Raw genomic sequence first — 17,648 nt, forward strand, 5'->3', positions numbered from 1 at the left:
GTCTCTGTCACACATGCGCACACACACACAGGGCGGACGCCACGGTGGGGGAGGAAGGAGGCCCGGGCAGGGTCAGGTGTGGGCTGCGACACCATCTCTTCCTCTCTGAAGGATTCCCAAGGGACCCCGGCGACCGGGAAATGTGCACAGCTGTGCTCAGCCTCCCAGCCCCGCTGCAGCTTTGGGCACTTCCTGTCAGAAAGGTAACCATCTGTGCACCTTCCCTGGCTGCCCCCCTTCCCCCTGCCCCCGGTCTGGGCCGCCTCCAACATCTGCACCACAACCCTACCTCTCCAGTGCCACCCCGGGAAAGATGCAGAGCCTTTCCTCCTGGCCCAGATGTCCGGGTCCTCCAAATATCTCTCTGGTGCGACCACGTCCCACCAAAGCCCCCGCAGGTCCCCCAGGCTGCCCATGCATGGCTCAGTCTCTCTACCTCATTTACTGGCATTACAACACGTCTCTCATCACCAGTGGCTGCTTCTCATGCATGCAGGGCACATCAGGCTGCTAATCTTAGGAGCCCTTGACCTTCTCCCTCCAGCTTTCCTTCACGGCCCTGGTAGCGGCCCGGAGAGGGAGAGAAGTCACGGTCTTCCCTGAGACACTTCTCTTGTCCCTTCTGTAGAACTTCAAATAATAAAGCCTCAATTCTTCCATCATTTCTGGATGGAAGAAAACTGGCCCCAACATTGGCACTCCTGGCAAAGTTAGCTTTCCCTCTTGAGGTAAATCTACAGAAACCACTTTAGAGTCTTTTTAAAAGAATACAAGAGAAAAGGATGCTCATGAGCTGACCCTGATGTTCTTCAGGAGTGTATGAGCAGTGTTAAAACTTTATAATACAGCTTTCTGAGCAGATCATTTATAAATGGCTCATAATACGATTAAAGCTTTTCCTTTTCCTAAAATTTAGCATGTCAAAATGTGGTGGCTCCTGGAAAGGTCCAGATTCCACTGACGTATATGGACACGAGCTCGTGTTTGGGTCTTGCTCTACCCAGTACTGCCACCTCGCACAGACGGCTAGCTAAGCAAGGAAATGGACTCCTCTGGACTTCTAGATGCTTCTAGGGGCTTCTGCGTTCTGTGGGCACTTCAGCGCATGCGCCTTCCTTCCTTCAGTGCTCTTCTCAGCAAAACTCTGCCACGGTTTAGGAAATGCAAATGCGAGGCATCAACATTTTTACATAATCTGTTATGATAATATACCCACTTTCCAAGGGAACTATAAAAAAACAGTGACGCTGCTGTCTTCCAAATGTCATCACCTGCTCATGTGGTGGACACCTGTGGGGGATTTTAGCTGCATCTCCAGTCGGGAAGGTAGACCAGCCCTTTTATGGTTTTCTTGTTTCTCTCACATTTTTGTGCCTCATGGTACCAAATGCAGGGGTTCTACTAAACGTCAACAACTTCTCACAGAGTTCTTTTTAACATGAGGCAAAAATACAATGGCATAAGGGTAACATGGCACACAAAGGCATCTCATTTTCCACTGAATGTCTACTGAAAAATCGAGCCTGACTGGTCGACTCACTACAGTAAGGAGAGCACATTTTAAAATATCTTGGTGTTCATGGTAAGTATTGTTATTTCTAAGAAACAGAATTGCAAAAGTAGAAAATAACTTCAAAACCCTCCCAATGCCTTGTATTTCAAACCTATTTACTAACCCCCACCCCCGACATGCACTGAGTAAATGAACCAAAGAACATGAACACAGTCATAAGTGGGAGACCAATGGTTTCTTCATTGTGTCTGGCTAACGTGCACACCCACATCCTTCAAGAAGCCTACAACGGCCTCTGACGGAAAAGACTAGCTGTTGGTGCATCAGCATCAAACAGCCAATATGTACCCCAAAGTGTCCTCACGGCCCTCCCTTCCCATTCGGGAATCTGCCATCCGCTAACGTGGCTCGGCCCTTTCCTGAAATGCCACATACAACATGATACTCTCCTCTTCCAATAACTGTTCCACAACATATTAACTGTAAAAAATAAATAAATAAATAAATAACAGCTGGATCCTGCTTTAGAGATCCTGTCCCCCTTGCTAAAGAAAGTCACCCTTTTTACATTTTCATTATCTAGAGCATGTATGATCTTCTATGTCAAGGTCTTAAAGACAAATTAGGTTTAATATTTAGGTTAAGAGGGAAAAAAAAAAAGCAAAGGATGTGGCAAAGGCTGGCAGAGGATGCTGTTTCTGTGGTTCAGCTCTGATTTAAATCAAAGCAGGCCAAGAGCTCTTATCTAAGAGCAGGAACTCTGAGCTTTGGAGAACCCCAGTGTCCCCAGGGCATTTGTGGGATTCCGGGCCTCTTCCAAGAGCATATACATTTGTAATAAATGTAATTCACTTTAAGAATTTTTAGCACTCTTCAAAGTTGCTCAGTTTATCCAAGTATCATAAATGCAGAACTGAGAATCAGCACTAAGGCATCCAAAGCAGTCAATGAAGCAAAGGTCATAAGAACATCGAGGGGCTGACTGAGTGACGTTTTGGCCTTGATTATCAAAGATGGGTTTGGCCCATCAACAGGCATTCCTGCCCTCCACTAGGGCCTCAGTATGGATGTGACATGGGGTTCTCTGCCTGGGGTTTAATCAGTTCCAGTCCTGAGCTCAGAAAGTCACTTGAAGAATCTGGAGATGTTTGTTCTAAAATACTTTTTAAAAAGAAAAAATGAAATAAAAATAAATATTAATGTTCTACCACCCAATACCTTCTGGTCTATGTGATTGGTTTCTAGGTCTTGGAAAACAGGCAGAGACATTAGCAGAAATAACATCTCTACCAATGCTCATGGATTCTGGATTCCAGAAGATTTCAAAATGCAAAACCATACAAGAACATGGAGGTCTGTTGTCCAGATATGCTCTTGCAAATAATACTAAAAGGTTTGCTCCCCTCTTGTATGTTCTTAATGGGACTTGCTGAAATTAGGAATCTCTCGTTTCTTTTCTCATAAATTGTATTTTTTTAAAAACCAAGTTGTCTGAGTTCTCACAGTGAAATAGTGGTTCTTTTGGGCAAAAAGTTTAGCAAATGTTCCCTTATGCTCCCATCCTCTCTCTTAGGACTTGAGTCCTCTGTGAGAACAGCGGCTCTGGATGTAGGAGGAACAAAAAGTGAGATCATACTGTCCCACTCTCTTCGACTCAGGCATTTCTCTTATCGCCTACGTATGCGGAGACACACACATACATATACATACACACACACTCCCCTGTCAATGCTTATCTTCTTCACTTTCAAAGGAACTCCAACCACCATGGCTTTTGTATCTTAGCCTCTAAAGGAAAACTGTCCAAAATCCAATAAGGAGGGAGTGAGGAGAGAACGTTCCCAGCTGAGTATTAACCAGAAAAGTGCTCTTCTTAACTGTGTTAGGAAACTATCTGACCATATACCCCTTTTCTCATGTAATCGAGCATTCTGATCTTTTTGGGCCTTAGGATCATTATTCTGAGGATGATGAGAACTTACAGATGCAGACAGTGTAAGAGAATCCTTGCTGTTTAATTCTTACAGAGAATTTCTGAGCACATCCTGGAATGAATTCTGGGGCTTGTTTTGCCGTTGGGTTTTTATCTCTCCCTCCTGACAGTGAAATGCAGGGAGAGAAATCTGCTTAATCATACATTCTGGTAAGTCAAGGTCTGACTATCAACACACTCCTCTTTGGCAAAACGCAGCTGAAAGGCACAGCGGACCCAGCCCTCCTTCCCCCAAAACAGCGGAGGTATTAGTCATTCATCCTTTCAATTACACAGAGTCTTTCGTTATTCTCAAAATCAATCAGAAATCAATCAGAAACATCATTAATTACAAGAAGTTATAGACAAATGCTACATACAGGTTTTAGTATAAGCGAGGAAGGATTTTTAACGGCAAATATTATGGAACGCAGCCCAGAGGAATGACCAAAACTTGGTCAGTCGACATCCTGATGAAAGACCAACGATCGTTGCTGTAGAATGATAGGTTTTAACACGGAAAAAATTTTACATCAAGATCCTTTCAAGCTGCATTGACCTATGAATTATTTAACTGTTAACCAACCATTCCCAGTACAACACTGGTAGCAACAACAAGGCTGACATTTGTCCTCTCAGATATTAACAAACTTGTTTCTGTTCATCTACGGTTCTTGCAAGTCCAGACAAAAACTCTGGAAAATGACATATCCTCTGTACAGGCTCTTCCTGGCTGTCTTCATGATTTCACCAAGAGATAGGCCTCTTATTAATCCAAGTAATTTACTGTCTAGCAAAGGGTTGGATTTATGCATGGCAATAAAGACCTTTATCAAGTCCAACGGCAAGCTTTCCCCCTTCAGATGGTTTATAATTCAATGAATGCCAAGTACTGGATAACGTGCTGGGATAATTACGAGGATGAGAAAAACAGAGCAGGCCCAGAGGGAGGTTCCAGACTGAAGCTGAGACAGACGTGAAATACATCATGACGCATCGGTGGGCAGGTACCTCCCTCACTCTCCAAGTCTAAAGGATTCAAGGGGTTGGCAGAGGCTCTGGATAACAAGGGAGGCCGGGCTGTCAACCCTCTTTTGTTCCTGAGTTTGGGATAATGAGTAATAAGGAATAATGACGGACACCAGCCCTATCTCCAGAAAACAAGATCTCAAAGTGTTTAGTACCTGTGTTTGGATAGTGAGAATCTGGGGAGGGAGAATTTGCAGAGGGTACTGAGGAAACCTGTTAGTCAATACAGCAAGGGCTCTCTGAAGGCCGGGCAGATGGCTGGATGACGGTGGGAGTGCCAGCCTGGGGGCCCAGCAAAAGCTGAGCCTTGGAGGATGGCCACAAAGTAGCAAAGCAGAGAGAGCGGGATAGATGGGAGTGGAGTGGGGGCGGGGAAGGGAATTCCCAAGAGAAAGAACAGCATCTGGAAAGGCCCCGTAGCCAAAGGGCACAGGACGCCTGTGAGGAATGGACAAAAAAGCCAGGGTGGCTGGCATACTGCCTACATGAAGGATTCCGGTCTCTACCCTGGCCGAAGCCACTGGGAGATCTGAGGCGGACCTGTGGCACGGTCAGACCTGTGTTTTCAGGATCACTCTGGCCTGTGGGGAGACAAGGGACTTAAGACGGCCCGAGGGAATGAGGGACCCCTCAGACACAGCAGTGGAGGACAGAGAGCCTTTTCAAAGACTATAGGAAAGAAGGAGCAGGGACTGAACCTGGTGATCACAGTCTTATCTTGGCCTCCTCAGCATCCAGTCCAGACGGTCACTGGTGTTCCCAAGAATGAGGTGACTGGGCCATTAGAAATGAGTGATGCTTGTCGCAAACCTTACAAAAAGGAGGAAATGCAGCACAGCAGCCAACAGCAACCTTCCCTCAAGGGTTCCTTATTCTACAAGGGGCCAGAATGGGATTGAAGGGGAAATTAATGGGGAACCCCTTTTCCCACCACAAAATACTTTGCCTAAATCGCTGTGTATGCCTGGAAGTTGGCTGGCTGGGGAGGAGAGCAAAAATTAACATCATGTTTTCACAACTCTTGGAATTCAAGTTCCTTACTCCACAGAAGTAGACAAAAGAACTTGACTTGGAAGGGATTATCCCAACCTCTACACTTGAATCACTTCACCATCCAGAGAGATTCAGAGATAGCCCCTCAACACAACTGGCTTTAAGGGAATCTGCTTGCTCCTGTAGCACACACATTACTTTTGGTTAACTCATGTGGTATTAAATAATGTAGAAGGGATTTTTCCTCCTATGGTATTGCTGAGGAAATCCCCACATTCTAATGATTGGTTTTCAATCAAGCAGATTAAATAAAAATACTGCAGTATTTTATCAAAGTGTTCTGAGGTTTAATAACCTACAGGGTAGACTCGTGAAATTACCATAATTTAAAAAAATGTTTCAGGTGACGGAAATATTCTCTATTTGGAGGTAAGAGGTGGGGATTCCATGGGTATACACAAAAACGTCAAGGATCTGTCCATTTCCAGGTATGAAATTATACCTCAATTTAAAAAAAAAGACAATCAGGGTCTCAGATTCCTTGTTCTACTTCTTTGAGTAAAGGATTCCTGACCTCAGTCTAAAAGAAGGCATTAGATAAGTGTGTTTTATACCTACCCCATTATTTCCATATTTACACATGGAAAATTGGGAATTATTCTTAGATATGGTAGCTTAGAAATACTTATGATACCATGTACTTTAGAGCCTCTTTCTAGAGCAGGTGAGTAAATTAATTTTAGTCCAACTTAAATTAGAATATATAAGTAAAACCATCATCTTAATTTCTTTAAAAATATAAAAATAAGCCTCAAAGATAAATTATAAAATAATCCCATTTAATTCTCAGAATAATTTAATAATTGCTTTCCAGGAAATGCAAATTAAAACACATAATTGATGAGTTAATAATTCCTAGTGGCAATTCAAACCAAATTGCAGTTTATTGAAATGACCAATTCAAGGTTTATTTTTAAACTGCTGACACATAACGTTAAGTTTCCGGTAATAGATGAAAGGCCATTTTTCTTTGGTTATAGGTAGGAGTCAAATTTCTGCAATTACTTTAAAGACTGAATGATCTACCGTTTTTGAAGGCCTTTAGGATTCATTAACAGAAGGTTTTACACACACATACACACACGCACACGCACACACAATTCCATTTACTGGGGCTGCACTGTAAGTGGCAAAACCAGAGTTCTGTGCCACAAAACCATCGTCTCTCTGCCACAGTTTCAACCAAAAAGCTGGATGATCTTAATTCAAATTGACCATGGGCAATAGTCATCCTGAGCTGAAAAGCCATTGAAAACCTCAGTTTCAAAGTCTGGAAACTCTCTGGATATAAAATGAAACAGTAATAACTCAGAATTGTCACAATGTACAAGAGGCACCTTCTTCCCACCTTATAGTTAAAGTTCAAGATACGTTTTTGATTTAACCTAGCTTCTCCTTCTCATCATTTAACATTCTATTTTGATGTGTAGAACCCTGGACTTCCTGTTACTACATCTTGATATTCGGCTGCAAATCGTGACTCATTCTTAAATCATACAGAAACTCATCAAAATCCCAAATTTCACAGCACATATGAATTCAGTCTTCTAAGAGGTCAGCATTCTTAGAACATTACTTGGAGCCACAGAGACAAAAACATTGAACAAGTCCATGTAAAAAAGTATGTCAATCCACTGTTGAGACAACACATTTATTAGATCAATAAATGAATGTTCTATGTACAGTACTTTTGGTCTTTTTTTTTTTTTTAATATTTTATTTATTTATTTGGCAGAGAGAGATCACAAGTAGGCAAAGAGGCAGGCAGAGAGAGAGAGGAGGAAGCAGGCTCCCTGCTGAGCAGAGAGCCCGATGCGGGACTCGATCCCAGGACCCTGAGATCATGACCTGAGCCGAAGGCAGCGGCTTAACCCACTGAGCCACCCAGGTGCCCAGTACTTTTGGTCTTGGTACCAGTTATGAAAATGTATAAAATGGTATGTTAAGTAAAAATAAGTTACAAAACAAAGTACGGTGTGACTCCAATGAAAAGTTTTATATGTGCATGTGTGTATTTGTGTGTGTACACACACACACACACTGTAGGAGACCAAAAAAATATACACCAAAATGTTAACAGTGGGATTATGGGAGATGTTTATATTTTTCTTTGTGGTTTTCTGAATCTTCCTAACATAATTCACATTAATATTTTTTCAAAACAGAAAAAAACCTAACCTTTAGAAAATATTATCATGCTAGTGCAATCTCAAATATGTTATAAATCTACATACAAAGACAAAGGGAATTATGGATAACCAGGACATAAAAAGCTCTTGCTTGAAACATACGGAAAAATCTTGGGGTCTTTCATTCAAATGACCCCCATGCCCGGTGTGTATGTGTGTGTATGCAATGTGTATGTGTGTGTGTAGGCCCTTAGGAAGGGGCAGAAGCCAGCTGCCTGCAGCCCAGGTACAGTCAAAAGAGACAGAACGTATTGCTTTTGAAGTTTAATGAGAAACCCCAGTTCTGGGGCACAGAGAGGTGGCTGGATCAGTCTCTAGGACTGAGAAGGAGGAAAGTCATTAATTCATAAGCAGTAATTCACCATCAACACCCACCCCCCACCCCCAAAAGGTGACTCTACTCCAGGAAGTCACATCCTTGGATAATTTTTTTTTTAGTGTTCAGTTTGTCATTAGGTAATGTTTTACAACTACACTGATGTTATGAACCAGAGAGGTGTACAAATATAACTGGGTAGCACAGAACACACAAAACCCAGTATCTGACAGCTAAGAAAGGAATATTTTAATTTAAATGCTCTGACTAGAAGGACTTTAAAACCAATTTCAGGAAAAGATTCAAGTTCCAAAAAGTTATTACAAATATAAATTTCAAAATATGACCTCAGAGTTACATTTGCTGTATATTAGCAGTTTTAAATTATTAATTTTTTTTAATAATAAGAAGAGGACATCTTTAATAAATGTTTTAGGAAATTTCAAATTCAACTAGGGTTGAAAAAAAAAAAATCACTGCTCTCTCCTATCTGGGCTACTGCCATCTGGTCTGAAAAGCATTAGTACCAAGTAAGTGAGGTTCAGAGATGGTCTAATTCAGCCCAAAAATGTAAACCATCCCAATTCATCATTTCAATGTCATTCTATGGCATATTACTGACCAAAAAGAGAGAGTGAGAGTAAGAAAATTCATGCACAGTGGTACATATGTGACAGAAAAGTGTAACTGACAACTTGTAAATGTCCTATTTATTGAATGGAGGCAGGTAAAAGAGTCACCATCACTGTTAATGTAGATAAGACCTTCGCACAGTAGGCACTACTGACATTTGGGGCTGGAAAATTCTTGGGGGCGGGGCTGCTCTGTACCTTGTTGGATGGGTAGTTTGCATGCCTGACTCTCTACTAACTAGATGCCAAGAGGACCCCCTTTGGTTATGAAACCAAAATGTCTCCAGATACTGCCATGTCACCTGGGGGACAAAATTACTCCCAAAAGTCTGTTTATCCAGGCTGATTTGTAGTTCACTGAAAGGGGCCTCTCCTACAATCTGGAAAGTGTTTTTTCTCATCTATTTGTTTTAAGTGTCGTGGTCCTACTCACAGCTTTCAATGCAACAATTTATTGAGCATCTACTGCTATGCCCGGCACTATGTTAGGGACATCCTGTACTCACATCCACTGACTCACACTCTCCTTGGGCTGTTTTTGGGACATGCTTTGCCACCAGAAGAGAAATACCAATACCTCAAAACCCTTCAAGAGTACGGTCCTCAAGCAGCATGTCCTTGTCAGTAAAGGGAACCCCACAGTTCCAAGCAGGTCCCTTAAAATTCTTTACCCTTTTAAGCAACTCTACACATTGCCAACATTTAAAAGTTTAAAAGGAGGGGGGACGCATAAGGCCTTAAGGCCATAATGCCTTTGCTATATTTGGCATAGAAAGACCATCAGGGGTTTTTGCAGGCAGGATCATTACTGGAAACTCTAAAAACACTTATGGACAGTCTTCTTCACTGTCTGACCCACATGACCTCCTAACACAATTTGTAATTTTATAATCCCCATAAATTGAAACTCATAACTGACCTATCCCAAATAAATGTGTGCCACAGACAGAGAAAAACGGAAAGAGATCAGAGGGCATTTTGTTTGGCAATAAAGCAGTAAGGCTCAGAAATCGATTTGAGCTCATTAATAGATGCCTGGAACACACTTGAGGTTCTCACCTCCTGTGGCTCCCCCAGCCCCCTAGACCCCTTCCAACAAAGACACAAGCTCAGATGAGAGAAGATGGGGGTGTTTGAGCTGCTGGGGCCATAGAAACTTCACACACACACACACACACACACACACACACACACCCTACACAGACACCCTACAGACAACTTGGAAAGAAAAACCTGAAAGTCCGAAATCCAAAAGGGCCCAAGTGACTTCAAAGTTTTCAAGATACTGCCCTGAAAAAGGCTGTCAGGCAGCTGCACCTCTAAGTAAATAAAGCCCTAATTTGTCCCCCTCTGTAGCACAGTACTCCCCCAGAGGACAGTGGCTGCACAAAACCCCTCCTGTACAGAGCAGCGGAAACTCCTAATGAGATTAGTTGGTGTGTGTGCAGACATTACTTAGCAGTGACTAAAGGGGCTCTCTCTTCCTGCAGCAGCCAGTGGAAAATTCAGGGAACTTTTTCCCCCTGCAGCAGCAGAATCCCTGTAACCCTCTCCCCAGCCAACTCCAACAACAACTCAGCCTCCCCCAGCCCCCCTCCGGCTGGGGTACTGGGGGTAGTTAAAGACTGGCCAGGGGCTTCCAAAAGCGAGAGGGTAGGAGGGGGCGGCGGGGAAGGGGCGGGGGACCCCTTGAACACTACAAAGGAAACTGTAAAAGGCACAAATACATAAACCTGAGAAGGAGCAAACCAGTTTCTTTGTGAGCTCCTCTAGTGAGTCATTTTCAAGATGCTGTCTGCTGCCAGTTTCAAAGCGGAAGCGCATGGCAATTAGTCTTGCCGTTTCCAGACAAGCCAGAAACTCTCCCGACACTCGTTTTTTTTTTTTGTTTTGTTTTTTCTAAAAAGCCCCTTTTGCAGTTTCTGAAATAACATTTCTTATTCCCACCCCCACCCGCCTCCTAAACGCAGCTTGTCCTCAGGATGATTGGGTTCAGAAAAAAAATAAAACAAAACCGAGACCTCTTACTTGTCTCTTTTAACTCTCCAAAATTTTAATTTCTCCTCCCAAAAGTTACAGTAGCATTACAGGCCAACGTTCAGTTGCCAGCTGAAGCGCCCCCTCCTAAAGAGCGGGGGGCTCCAAGACCGTCTGCTGCCGGGTCCTTCGCCAAAACCCTGTCCAGTAAGGACTCCTCTGGCTTTTAAAGGTCCACCTGGGCTTGCGCCCGGGGGCGATGACCCGGGCCAGTGTGTGTGTGGGGGGGGTCACCTGCCGAACGAGAAGGGACGTGACCCCCAGCCCCGCGTCTTCGCTCCCCACGCCCTCTGCTTCCCCCTCCACCCTCGTCCTCTCCCCAAATCGGAGCATCGGTGCCCACTGCCACCCCTGGGGAGTCCCAGCCCCTGCTGAAAGGTCGGCGGCGGTCCAGCATCCAGGCACGCAGCCTGCCCCGTCGCCGTCCCTGCCGGGGACCCGGAGTCCCACCGTCCCTTCCAACCCCCCCCGCACCTCCTCCTCAGAGCTGCAGCGCAGCCCCAGGGCAGGGTGCCGCCGGCGCAGGGTCGGACGCGGCGCGGAGCTCCGGCAGGGCGGGCGGCGCGGGCGCTGGAGCATCCCCGCGGCGCCCCCTCCCCAGGGCCTCAGCCCACCCCGTGGCGCCCACCAGGCCCACCCCCACCAAGCCAAAGAAAAGAACGAAAAAGCACCCCGACGAAACTTTGCAACTGTCCGAGCAACAGGCAGAAACCCTGCTTGCTACCTACCCAGATGTGGGGGAGCTTTCAAGATCCTTCTTCGGGGGAATTTCTAGGAGGAACCGGGCGAAAGCCCCCGACTTTCCATGCTGACAGGCGTCTGCAGACGGTCTGTTGCTCTTGTAATGAGATCCTGATTTTTCCCCCTTTTTTTTCTTTCTCTCGCTCCTCTTTTTTTTTTTTTTTTTTCCCCTCTGGTGTGTGTGTGTGAGAGCAGGAAGTTGGAGCAGTCAGGCCGAGCCGGCTCACTTCCTTTACTGCATTATTCCCCAGGCGGTGTGCAGTCTGTGTAAACAGGCTTTTCCGCCCCGCGCCGCGCGCCCCGGCCGCGGCTGTACGCCGGGGCTGGCCGCCGAGGCCCGCGCATACTCCGCCGCCTGCGCCCCGCGCGCTCGCCCCGCACCGCGCCGCGCCCCCGCCCGCCGCGCGCCCCGCTTCCCGCTCGGCCACCCCAGGGGAGGAGCCTCGGGACCCTCTGCGACTCCGGGCGGCCGCAGCCCCTCCCCAACGCGGGGGGGGGGGGGACTGCTCGGCCAGAAACCCAGAGAAGTGCCCACCCCTCACCCCCCACCCCCCCACCCCGACCCGGGGCGCGGCTGGCGACCTCGGGCTACGGCGAACCCCGGGAGCTCTCCCCTGCCCTTGGGGTCCCTGCGCCCGGCACCACAGTGGGGTCGTGCCTTGCCCAGTTGGCCTGGGCGGAAAGGCCCGAAGCGGGGAGGCCGCTGGCCTGGCTGTTTTCTGTTAGCTGGAATGGCTGAGTTGTGGGACAGTGGGGCACGGGGAGTGGGGTGCAGCGTTCGGTGGCTCTAGGCACAGGGCTGCTTTTATCGTGGGTGGGGACGTGACTGCTTGGGAGATGTTGGAAAGGAGGCATGGTTTCTGCCTGGGGATAGACACAGTTCCTGTATGGGATTAAAAAAAAAAAAAAAGGCCAGAGCTCAGAGTAGGGGGCCCACTTTGGGGAAAAGAATGAGGAGCCATAAACTGGAAGCTGGGATTCGCCAGGAAGAGACCTTTCTAGCCATTCACTATGGCCTACCACAGGCCCAACCTTTCCTGCCTAAGAGCTCCAGAGGGAAATGAGCAGCACCACCAGTCTGAGCGACTGAGGCTTCAGAAGGAGGCTCTGTGGTCGCAAGCCAGGTCTACACAGCCCATAATCCCTCTGGGATGGCCCACCCGGAGGACTCAGGCAAGCCTCTCGCTGGAGAGCTTGTCCATTGCCCCGAGGCGGAGGGGGGACTTTGGAAGGGTCCCTCACCCCCACCCCTGCGCTCCAATCCCAACAGCTCACCTTCCGGAACCCTCCATTTCTGTGCCTCCACTCCCTAGCGTGCCTACCGTGGTTCTCAAACTTGCGTGTGCGCCAGCATCACGTGGGGGGCTTGTTAAAATACTGGTTGCCTGGGTCTCGCCTGCCAGAACATGTGATGCCGTAGATCTGGGGCAGCTCTCAGGCCTGGTTTACTGTTTAGAATCACCTGGGGAGCATTTTGAAGACTACTGGTCTCTATACACAACCCAAACCAATCAAGTCAGATTCCACCCTTTGTTTATTTCTTTTCTTCTTTTTTTTTTTTTTTAAGATTTTTTTTTTTTAAATTAATTTATTTGACACAGTGAGAGAGCACAGCAGGCAGAGCGGCAGGGAGAGGGAGAGGGAAAGGGAGAAGCAGACTCTCCCTTCCCCGCCTTCTCGCCCCCAGAAGAGAGCCCAGACCTGGGGCTTCATCCCAGGAGCCTGGGATCATGACCTGAGCAGAAGGCTGACGCTTAATGGACCAAGCCACCCAGGCAACCCCACCCCCAACTTTGTTTTTTATTTTTACAATCTTCTCTAAAGATTATTTGTTCACGAATTTCTCACGTCTACTAAACTGTGCGTTTCTAAAGGGCACGCATTGTATTTTACTCAAGTTTGTATCAGCTCTCCACCCACAAGTGCCGTCAGAGCACCTGAGTCATAGGACAGTCCATTTCAGTCCATGCTTCCTGGCTGGTATGGGTAGTTCACTGCAAGGTAGGACAAGGCCTGCCAAATCTCTGAGAAGGGTGGGAAGCCATGAGGTATGAGAGGTGGGGGCAAGAAAAAGAGCAGAGAAGGAGGAGAAAGTATGGGGAAGAGAGCTGTTTATCAACCCCTGATTTTCTACAGCTAATTTTACACTTTAGGGATTATCCTTGTAATCCCTCACTGGCTTCCCTTGTAACTCAGGAGAGCTCACTCTGTGTCCCCGTGTGATCCGGTATCTGTGGACCGGAAGAATGTAAACTTATTTTATTAGCCTTCTCAGGGAGGAAAAAAAAATTACATACAATTCAGAATACCATGTTTCTTTGTTTTGAAAAGTATACATGAGAGAAAAGGTGTACCTGTTTTCATCAGGCAGCTTGATTGTTCCGAGGAAACAGGCCCCTGTTCAAAGCACTCCTGAAACATTATGGGCAACCCTCAGGGTTCTCTGGTCAAATGAAAGCTTCCTAAGTTTTCCTGGTGTTTGAGATTGTCCACACCACTGCTCCTAGTTCTCCATGTGAGTGAGTAATTCAGAGCTGACTCTGCTCTTCCTCCTGGCACAGGGACTAACTTTTACTTTTGGGTGTCTCCAGCATCTGTCCTTTACATTCTAAGGGAAAACCACTGTCTTTGCTGGGAACGCTAGAACAAATGTCATAGACTGGATGGCTTGAATAACACCTTTATTTCCCATAGCAGGAGGGGAAGTCCAAGATCAAGGTGCCTGCAGATCTGGTGCTTGGTGAGAGCCCTCTTCCTTGCATGGCCCCCTCTTGCTGTGTTCCCATATGGCCTTTTCTCAGTATACACGTGCGGGTAGAGAGGGAGGAAGCAAACCCTCTGATGTCCCTTCTCATAGGGACACTAATCCCACACAGGAGCATCACCCTCATGACTTTATCTAAACCCGATGAACTCCCAAAGCCCCACCCCCAAATACCGTCACAATGGGGGTTAGGGCTTTAGTGTTCATGTTTGGGACCCACAGCCTTTAAGTCCATAACAACTGCTATTTTTTTCCCCATGCCTTCCTGCCCATGATCAAAAAGTAGCCAAGAGGTGTGGCATTTAGTATTGTATGATCCACAGTCTTCTTTCTATGCTTTCGTTGTAAAACAGGAATTAAGCCTGCATGAGTTGTAAGATTTCTGTAGGAGCCCTTTTGAGCAGGTAAGAAGGCCCAGGCTCATTCATTTCCACTGGCCAAGAAAGTATTGGGCTCTCTTAGCTTTGATAAGAAGAGCTGATACCTCAACAGAGATGGGAGTTAGCAGCATGGTGTGTGGGAGGGTGCTGGGGCCCAGTGGAGGAAGTACCAACCCAACCAAACCCTATGATAAAAAGCAGAGGAGGGTTGGTCTCTAGAAGAAAATAGAAGCCGTAGCTCCAGGAGAAGGGATGTATTAGTCAGCTCTTGCTGGGATAATACAATGTAACAAAGAGCTCCAAGACTCAGTGACTTACAACAAACGGATCTGGGCTGCTTACAACAAACTGGATTCTGGGACCTGGGTTGAAGGAATAGATTTGACTTGAGACCTGTGGTTCTCTAGGAAGGCAGGAGCTCAAGAGAGTGAGTAGAGACACATGAGGCCTCTTAAAACCTCTGCTTAGGATTCTCATACCCTCATTTTGACTCAAAGTCCACTGGGGAAAGCAAGTCATATGACCAAGCCTGAAGTCAGACGTGGGGGGACGGACAGGGAGGGAAAGGAGAATTCTGAACAAATAATACAATCTACCACAAGAAAAAATGGATGATGGATATACAAAGATAGCAAATCTGTCAGGTCCTTCATAATTTAACATTTCACAATGTATAACAGAATGGGATGCTATGGAAAGTAAAAAAAAAATATATATATATATATATATATATATATGGATGAGGAAGAATAATTAGGGCAAGAGATGAAAATGAGTTTTAGAAAATATCAATTAAAATATTGTAGAATATAGCAGAACAAACATATATAAGACTTCTGACCTGATGGTATTAAACATGAATTGATTAAATTTTGGAAGAAACCCAAAAGTGCTTTGCCATCACTACTCTGAAGACTGCATCAATTATGGAGAAATATGGCTAGGAGCTGGGAATGGAGAGCCAGACCTGATGGGAAGATAGCCTGCTCAGGTGTAAAGCATACATTTCTAATCAGGAATTTTGGGATCCAGTCCCATACCTGAATTGTTCTAGCTATGTGACTTGACTAGGTCACTCACCTTCTTTGAGCTTGCATGAGCATCAGTTTTCACAGATTTTCGCAGTGAATGCCAATATCACATTAAAACAACATGTGTTATAGACTAAGATTCAAAGACGTTCATGAACTTCATTTGAAAGAGTACTTAGAAGAATTTTATAGACCTGTAGGCAGACCCCTGTGGGAGTCCAAATTCCTCCTTTTCTGTTGTTAGAGGTCTTTCAGTGGGGACATTTGAGAAGCACTGATTTGGACCATTTTTTTTCCAATTTATTTACTTTTAGAAAAACAGTATTCATTATTTTTTCACCACACCCAGTGCTCCATGCAATCCGTGCCCTGGACCATCTTTTTTGCACTGAGACTGGCCACCCACTGGCAAGGAGTTGGCAAATTATAGTCCACGGGGGTCTGCTGCCTATTTCTGTATGACTTTCCAGTGAAGAAGAATTGACTTCTTTTAAAAGTTTTTAATTGTGGTTAAAACAACAACAACAACAACATAACATTTACCATCTTTTTTTTTTTTTAATATTTTTTTCTTTATTTATCTGACAGAGATCACAAGTAGGCAGAGAGGCAGGCAGAGAGAGAGGAGGAAGCAGGTTCCCTGCAGAGCAGAGAGCCCGATGCGGGGCTCAATTCCAGGACCCTGGGATCATGACCTGAGCCGAAAGCAGAGGCTTAGCCCACTGAGCCACCCAGGCGCCCCAACATTTACCATCTTAATCTTTCCTTTTTTCCCTTCTGAGGTGGTACCTGCCACTTCCACTTATCTGTTTCATTGGTCAAAGAAAGTCATTGGGCCAAGGGTAACATCAGCAGGATGGGAACTGTAATGCATGGTAAGGAGGAGCTAGGAGGAAAGGATGATGAAAGTTTATACATTAGTATAACCTTCCCAGTAACTATTCAACGCTACAAGTTTTTATTCAGTCACTCTTCCACTCTCACAAGTGTTTAATGCTTTCTCTGCTCCTTCAACCTCCAATACTTCTAATCCCATCCTACTCCTGCTGAAGACCTTGCATCTCATTTCACTGAAAAAAAAAAAAAAAACAATCAGAAGAAAAGCCCCAAGTGACCCCACTACCTGCCTACCTGCATTTGTAGCCAGATATGCTCCCTTACCTTGGATTAACTTCCCATGCTTCTACCTAGGGCGGACCCCTTCACTTGTCTACCACACTGTATGGCCTCCATCTACTCAAAGTCATCGCCCCGGTACTCTTTCCCCACTTCCACATTGTCGGTTTCTACCCTGTACTGGATTGTTCCCATCAGCAGGCCAACATTTTTTTTTTTTTTCCAATGTGAAAAAAAAACAAAACAAAATACCTTGACCTCATTCCCCCTCAGGATACTTCTCTATTTTGATTTCTCCTCTCTGAAAGGGAGGTTTAAGCATGCCGCCGTACGTGCTCCCTTCTAATTCTCTCCTGAACCCACTACCCTATCCACATCTCAGTGACCTGTGTTGTTAAGCCAATAGCTGGTTCTCAGTCCTCATCTTCCTTAAGCCGACAGCAGCCTGGAAATACTTTATCCACTTGCCATTAGAACAGCACACATACCTGTTTTCCATTCTCTCTCTCTCTGACCACTGCTTCCTGGTGTTTTTGTGTTCCCCTTCCCCATTTCCCTGACTCCCCCTTGGGGGAGTACTTTCGGAAGCAGCAATAAGTTGCCTTTTCTTGGTCTATATGCTCTTTGGTAAGTTTATCCAGTCTTTTTTTTTTTTTTTTTTTTTAAGATTATTTATTTATTTATTTGACAGAGAGAAATCACAAGTAGGCAGAGAGGCAGGCAGAGAGTGAGAGAGGAGGAAGCAGGCTCCCTGCCGAGCAGAGAGCCCGATATGGGACTCGATCCCAGGACCCTGAGATCATGACCTGAGCCGAAGGCAGCGGCTTAACCCACTGAGCCACCCAGGCGCCCCAAGTTTATCCAGTCTTTTGACT

General features: G+C 45.8%; 1 protein-coding gene across 3 annotated transcripts in view; it reads right to left on the reverse strand.

The window, feature by feature from the left end:
• The window catches only part of ELK3 (ETS transcription factor ELK3), a 69,554-nt gene extending 56,761 nt beyond the window's left edge, over positions 1-12,793 (reverse strand). For 2 of the 3 annotated variants that reach the window (XM_044226458.1, XM_044226461.1), the window contains exon 1: positions 11,470-11,800. The gene's annotated coding sequence lies outside the window, so the exon portion shown is untranslated. Of the gene's footprint in view, positions 1-11,469; positions 11,801-12,757 lie in introns of those variants that run through there. The other variant, XM_044226459.1, reaches the window with a different exon arrangement.
• Between the last annotated feature and the right edge of the window lie 4,855 nt (positions 12,794-17,648).

This window comes from Neovison vison, chromosome 12 (genome assembly GCF_020171115.1).
Source record: "Neovison vison isolate M4711 chromosome 12, ASM_NN_V1, whole genome shotgun sequence".
Taxonomy (NCBI): domain Eukaryota; kingdom Metazoa; phylum Chordata; class Mammalia; order Carnivora; family Mustelidae; genus Neogale; species Neogale vison.